Here is a 7764-nt window from a genome sequence, read left to right as displayed (position 1 = left end):
CATGCTGCCAACTGGGCTAATGTCATCTTAGACTCCAACCAATGAGTTATATGGGCTAGAGTTGCTATGCTAGCTTGTTGCGTTGAGTAAATGTGGACACCATATTGGATAGGGCAAGATGTCTGTGCATTGCTGTGCTCCAGATAGATAGATAGATAGATAGATACAGAGGAGCTTACTAGCTCAATAGAGCGGAGCTCAATAGCTTGCCACAACAGACCTCGTTACAGTGGAGCTCGCTAGCTCAATACAGTGGACCTCGCTAGCTTGTACAGTGGAGTTTGCTACAGTGGAGCTTGCTAGCTTGCTACAACAAAGCTCGCTACACTGGAGCTTGCTAGCTCAATACAGTGGAGCTCACCAAAGCAGAGCTTGCTATCTTGATATAATGGAGCTCGCTAGCTCGTAAAGCAAAGCTTGTTATCTTAATACAGAGGAGCTTGCTTCAGCAAAGCTCGCTAGCTTGATACAGTGGAATTCGCTAGCTCAATACAGCAGAGCTTGCTAGCTCGCTAGCATGCGACGCATCCACCAGGATGCTGGCTAGCATAGCAAGCCTACCCACTGAGTGCCCACTTCGGCCAGTGAGGACAAACACAGGTGGGAGCACCATAGAAACTGCAGACAAACCTGTCTGGGACCCACATTTTCTGCACACTTTTAAAACATATGGCCCCACTTGGCCTTGCTGGCTGGGATGTCACGTCGCCCCGGAAGGGGACCGGCCCATATACAACAGACACAAGCTGTCTGTAGCGGTCTTCCTCTCCAAAAAAAAAGTGTTTTGTCAAAATGCTATAAATTAGAAACGAGCACAAGATAACTCTGGGCCATTAATAACAATAAAATAATCTGGAGGGCCCCTTGGCCTTGACTTTGACACATGTGATGTATAATATACCAAAAAGTTTATGTATTTAAAGTAAAAAATGAAGAGTATTTTTTTTAACCCTAAAAGGATCTAGAGCAGACAGAGTGCATCTAAGAAATCATCCCAACCTACTGTGTTGTGAAACATACTTCCAGAGTTTGGATCCTCACAAGGGAAATGCATGTGATGTACCTCCTGGAAATAATTCATTAATAAAAAGATGAATGACTCTGGCTGGCTACATGTTAGCTCTGCTACTATGCTGTCTGTTTATTGCTATTCTTAACATACTTCAGTGTCAGCTTGATCTACAGACAGCTGTTTCTGGGCTTTTCCACCCTAAAGATTTGATGTCTTTGCCAATATGATACTTAAATTTTCATAAATCTTTTTTTGTTGAAAACAACAGAATCTTGCTCTTTTTCATATCTGCGTCAGGGTCGGTTCTCTGTCCAGCTTCTGTCCATCACTTCTTGCTCGGCTTTTTCCTCCCACACCATCATCTCCACCTTCTCCTCGCTCCATGTGCTGTGTCCCAACAGCTACACCGTACCATCCATCTCCTGATGAAAAAAGGAGGACTCAGACAGGGAAGGAGGTGGAGAAACAGGTGGAGTCTGCTGTCGTCATGGCAACCCACCGTCTACCATATAAGGCAACTGAGTGATATCATGTAACTGGCAATGCCCGGGCTTTGGAAGGAAGCACACGCTGTACGGAGAGTAAAGAAACGTCAGCAGGGGAGACGAGAAGCCACAGGGAGAAACCTGGAAAGAAGAAGGAGTTTTTTTTTTTGTCTGCAGTGATGGAGGGAGAGACAAGGTGACTGGGCAGCTGGAGGAGGGACAGGAAGACATGCTAAGTGGCTCTTAGGGCGTTACTACGGAAACCAGAGAGGGGTAATTCTGGCAGATCCTCGGGGCGCGGGAAACACTGAGAGCTGCAGTGAAACTGAAAAAATGGAGAGGGAGGAGGAGGAAGAGGGAGGCGTGTGGAGTTTGAGGACGCGCCGTCATTAAGTATAAACGGTAACTCTCTGGAGCTGTCCTATGCTGAGACAATCCTGTGTGATGCTGCTGCATGTGAGGCGATGGAATGATGATGTGTGTGCACCTGCCTCTTCTGCATGATGCAGGAGAGCCAGAACCGTCTCCTCCCTCTGTAATGTGACATCTTGGTGTTTTCAGGGGAGGGTCCGCTGCTTGCATGCTGGCAGGTGAGGGGCAGGTGTGTCAGAGATGCCGCAGTGACATGAGTGCATGAGCCCATGACAGCCTGCATGCATGCACATGTGTGGAAGTGAGTGCATGCGTGTCGGTGAGGTTACAGAGGGAAGAGGGAGTAAAAAGATGGCTACTTGTCATGCAGGTCAGGCGAGCATGCCTCTGCTCATCCTGGTTACCTCCCCTCATCTTTCTAAGATACATCTCTGCTTTCTTTAACGTTTCAGCTCCGGCCGTCGAGAAACATCACTGATCACAGTACACAGGAGGCCAGTTTGTTTTAGGAGAGGCAGATTTTATGTTCTGAAAAATGCCAGGATGCTGGTGCAGTATATTATCCTTGGAATGACTTGGCAGTGGGATTTGCTGCTCTGATTTAAAGGTGATAAAATCCAGCGAGCAGGTCATTACACGGCGCCCGGCTCTGTGTGATTGCTGACGCAATGAGTGCTTGACTTCATAATTATCAGCTGCTTGTTTCTGCAGCAGCAGTTCTGCCTGGAACCTCAGAGAACTCTGATAATACTCATATTAATTCCCACTTGCTAACTTGTAATTGCGGAGCTACAGTGTGGAACTGCTTCACAGCTGAAAGCAGGAAGCCAGCTCCAGGCTGATAGTGATGCACCACTTCAAATGGTCTGCTTCCAGTGTTTCCCTTTTTGGCTATGGGGATTGCTTTCCATTTAATTCCTGAGAATTATAATAGTCCATTATAGCAAATAGTTTGTGTGTGTTCATCAGAAAATGAACATGTCAAAACAAAAATGACAAGTGTCAGGTTTTCTAAGAATGCCATTACAACTATTTTACAATCAGATTATACATGTTTTATTTTATTACTTTATCAAATTTTTGTTCATTAATTAAACAAGACTGTAATTTTGATCAAATGTTGCACATAGCTTTTCTTTACTTGTCATCACAAGTATATTTAATAATTGTCTTTGCTAAAGCAAATTGATGGTAAACTAATTCTTCTTACGCATTGTAAGAAAAACATGTGGTGAAACTATAACTACAGCTGCATTACTAAAACGGAAACTTCATATTTTAACTTAAAAATGTTTTATTTGGATGCTAATGTTCCTCCAAACAAAATGTTTGTGTTAAACTGTTTTACATTATCAATGACTCCTTTATTGCATGAACAAACATTTCATCAGCGTTGGTAGAAGTTCTGGAGATAAATGCAGGGAAGCAGACTGAGATGGTTTAAGAGTAACAGTGATGATGTTGGTAAAATGATACTTCACAATGTCGTCAGAACCCTGCTGAGTTAGGTGGAACAAGTGAAGATAGCCCAACCCGCATTAGGCTTCACTGTTGTCATTAAGAATCCTGTGGGGGATGGCAGAGATGATTGGTCCATTTGCCCCCCCCCCCAATATGTCCTTTCTACTCTTGGACAGATACCCAGAAACCACACAGACCTCAGGAATCTGGGTCACAGAAGCCCACAAACCCCCTCAGGTCCATGTTTGCTCTGCCCCCATATTTTTTTCCGTCTTCAACATAGCATGAGGATGAATTTTCTAGACGTCTGGATTGCAGCGGAGAACTCATTGGGGATACTTTCAGCTCCCAGAACAGCTGCTCAAACATGAATCAAGTTCCACCTACACTTCAGCTTAATTAGTCTGAGGGCAATTTAACGGCTTTTCAAACTTTTGTAAAAGCATCATGACTCTCATTAGATACCACATTACAAGTTATTAACCTGAAGGTACATTTTTAACATCCAAGCACCAAGTTATGTTGAAATCACAATCCTTTCTTTTTGAGCAGCTTTTGTTGGTTCTGACTTGGACCTTTAAGACCTTTAATTCTGGATGTTTGTTTTCAATCCATAAATATTTGGTGTCACTCAAAGACACAACGGAGCTTCCTGAGACACTCTCCACATAGAAGAAGTCACAGAACTTTGACCTTTGCTCCTATTTTTTAATTTTAAGATAAAGTTACGCTGGGTTCAAACTGCACGCAGAAGCGCCGCAAGCAGTGTGCGCGCTGAATCCGCTTCACCTCCAGTTCACACCAGACGCATAATTTTTGATTGTAACTAATTGTGCATAAGTGCTAAAATGACAAAACTCAACAAATACAAAAATACAAGTTACACATGCACAAATTACAATTTAAACAGCTTGAAACTAATTACACATGATCACTTGTTACGCACACACAAAACCTCAGTTACGCACGGATGTGAGGTGAGACTCTTTTCACGTGGGCTGATCAAGGCTCTCTGCCCTGTGGGTGTTTAGAAGGGCCCGCCACCGACGTTTATACAGTCAATTCATGGAGTTCTGGCCAGCAAACGCAGCGATTACCGGCTGTCCCGTGACTGTGACCAGCGCTTGGGAAAGTGCCCCATGTCGGAGGCACTTTCAGGGGTGGGGCTGCAGAAAGGAAGCAATCAGTTCTGGGAAATATTTATGTTTTTAAGGGGATAGATGTTCTTAAAACACTTGTTTAGACTGTTTTTATACTAATTATTGGGCATATATGTTAAAGAAAGTAAGAAAATATCAAGTTTTACCGAATATTTTTCACAATCAGAGTTAAAACCGGCTGATGAGAAGACTCCGATGAACCAGCATTCCAGTAATACGTGGACGCATCACTCACGGAAAAATCTCTGAGATGGGAAAAGACTCTCACTACAGATTTGTGTGTAACTGAGGTTTTGTGTGTTCATGACAAGTGATTTGTGTGTGTGATTTTTAAAAATGTGCGTGTGTGATTTGTTTCACGCTGTTGTAATGTTAATTTGTGCGTGCGTAAATTGTATTTAGTATTTTGTGAAAACTTTGTCTGGTCAAGGTTGGAATTTTGCTGAAAACCCTTCAGTGGAATCTGTTGGTCACTTATTGAAATAGAATTTTTATCTGGACTAAATCATCAGGACTGAATTGGATTATTGGATCTGTAATATTTGGAATGATTTGGACTATAAGATCACATGATTGGATTTTTTTTTTTGCTCATTCAGAAATCCTCTGTTATGTGTATCTCTTTAGAGCAACGTTTTTGGCTGCTTTGGATTCTTTTTAAGGAGAGAGGTTTTACATTTATTTCTAAATTTATGCAACTAAATCAAAACAGAATGAGGAAAATAGGCTCCTCCTCCTTTAACCTAAAGAGTCATGAGCACTTTTAATTCCACATGGCTCAGACCTGGATCTGATCAGTCAAGAGAGTCCTTCTGTCCTACAAAGGTTATCTTTGGTATTTTCAACCACTAATGTTTTCCCATGATGTCTGTGAGTTAACTGATGTTTGCTCAGACTCTCTCAGAGACCTGCTGCACACATCAGTGACTGAGATGGAACCTTTGAGTCATCACAGATGAAACTTTAAAGTGAGGAAGCTGTCAAACCTTAGCAGTACAATCAGTATGATAATGCGGCACTCATACCATCAAATCAGTGGTCCGTCCGCTGTGGAAGGACTTTCAACTCCTTAAAGGTGGGGTCAATGACTGACATTAACTGATCATGATGAAGTCTCAGCCGAGCTCAAGTGGTGGCTCTGTGGCTGGGTGCAGTCACGTGACCCTTTCTACTTGGACATTTTGACTTCCAAGAGCCAGCGCGGGATTTTCTTTTAGTGGATTTAAATATGCAACTTCCCAAAGTTATTTTTCCAGATGAATATTCAAAAAAGAAGAGCCTCTAAAGCAGCAAACATTGGCTGAATGTGGTCTAATAAAATGCAAACATGGTTTACTGTAAATGCTTCTCTTGCAGAACTGTTAACCATGATTTTACTTTATGAGCATAAAGCAGAGAAACTTCAGGCACATATGTCCTCCAAAAACTTACTGTCTTCAGAAGTGGGGAAAAAGTATAAGGCCAAAGTAAAAAACAATGAGGGATTGGAACCAATGCAGTCTTCTTCTGACGCATAGTTTACTTCCACTGTACACTACAGAATCCCAGGATACCTCCAACATAGCATAGCATGTCGAGTGTCATATTGTAGTGTAGAAAGACCATGACTGCTTTCATCGTCTCTGCATGTCTTCCCTTCTCTCTGAAATGATGTGAAGTGCAATGATTTTAAATTTAGGATTGACAGATTTCCTGGAATGATTGTTAGTTTCTTACATTTTTAAAACCCCAAATAACTTGAAGTGTTTAAGTCATAAATAAACATGGAAGTTAAAAAATCATTCATCTAAGGGAGGGTTGAAGTGACGCCTCCTCTTGTTTTGTGTTGTTCTGCTCATATCGTTGATCCAACCTTTGACTTGAACTGGATTTCTACAGCTTGGAACCTCTGAAGGTCGAACCCCAGAATTTTAATTTTATATCAAACACATTGTTCCTCTGTGCCTCAAAGAGTGCATTCATTAAAAATAGTGGAGCCAAAACAGAGCCCTGAGGAGCCCCTTCTTTATCTCTGCAGATTTCTGTGTGGTATAAGTTGCTTCCATACTCTAAAGCTTTGCAGATTTCTTTGATTTTGTTGTTCAAGAGTATGACCTTCCCGTAACTGTTGAAGGACTGACCAGCTTTGGAGATTATACCACATAAAATAAAATCTTACGACAGATTCATCAGTTATGCCTTGCAATAACACAAAACAGCAAAAAGTAATGTAAGTAATGTATCCTGGCACTGATGTATTCAAATTCAACATGAAATAATCAAAATAAGATTAAATTTTATGTTGTGAGATCAAAATCAAATTTGATGTGTTTGTAAACTTAAGTAATCACATCAAATTGATCCTTACAAAAATAAAAGCAAACATGACTCATAAATTCACAAATATATAAATGTTTTAGAAAGATTCTTGGTTTAATTGTTCTGGCACAAAAACTTTTTTTTACATATTTAATGAAATAATTCATCATTTTCATTGAACATGTTTCACCTCTGTTGGGTTTAAGTCTCTTATTTTGTAAAAACAAAGTTAGTGGGAGAATTGAGTGTTGACAAATTCATTAATATTTACTCGAATTGTTTTAAACTGGAAATCAAAGTTGAGAATCACAATCAATCCAGCTGTGTGGCAGTGATATGCAGTCCTGAGTTTCAGTCTCCAAATGATTTATGGATCCTCAGCTGCTCAGGTGATGTTTTAATTATGAGATACGCGTTGAGTTTGAACTGTCAGACAGTGATGACTGATGACTGATAGCTGCTTACATGAAGACAGACAAACACATGTCGTAGATCGTCATTGATAGATCACTTTGAGCTATCTGTAGATAATGTTTGTCCATTTTTAAACACATTTTCGTCATCTGACAACATTAACACCAAACAACTCCAATTGGGTTTCTGCAGTCAGTGCATCATCTGCTTATTAGAACAATATTCACTGATGAATCTAAAAAATAATGATGCATCGTTTGGATGAGACATAACCTTAACTCTCACTGGACGGAAAATAACAGAACTTGTAGGGTCGGATTCGGCTCCCGGGCCTTGACTTTGACACATGTGCTGGTGTGGGTGGGGCTGGCAGAGTAACGCCGGGGTAACACCGGACGCTCAGCGCCGCTTTGCGGCGCTCTCTAGGTCACACCAGACGCGACTTTTTTCCGCGACGGTCGACGGGCGCTTCTGCTAGAGCAGGGGTCTCAAGCTCAAATCAGCCGGGGGCCGCTGGAGGCGGAGTCTAGTTGAGGCCGGGCCGCATCAGGATTTTCATAAG

The 7764-nt window shown here is 41.7% G+C and overlaps 1 protein-coding gene across 7 annotated transcripts in view; it reads left to right on the top strand.

The window, feature by feature from the left end:
- Nucleotides 1-7764, top strand: part of LOC112154554 (SRC kinase signaling inhibitor 1) — a 140045-nt gene that overhangs the window by 57882 nt on the left and 74399 nt on the right. The window contains exon 1 of one of the 7 annotated variants that reach the window (XM_024285581.2): nucleotides 1560-1899. The exons of the other annotated variants lie outside the window; for them this stretch is intronic. The gene's annotated coding sequence lies outside the window, so the exon portion shown is untranslated. Of the gene's footprint in view, nucleotides 1-1559; nucleotides 1900-7764 lie in introns of those variants that run through there. 7 annotated transcript variants of the gene reach the window in all.

This window comes from Oryzias melastigma, linkage group LG19 (genome assembly GCF_002922805.2).
Source record: "Oryzias melastigma strain HK-1 linkage group LG19, ASM292280v2, whole genome shotgun sequence".
Taxonomy (NCBI): Eukaryota; Metazoa; Chordata; class Actinopteri; order Beloniformes; family Adrianichthyidae; genus Oryzias; species Oryzias melastigma.
Note: the sequence above shows the minus strand (reverse complement) of the source record. Positions and strands in the feature narration are given on the sequence as shown.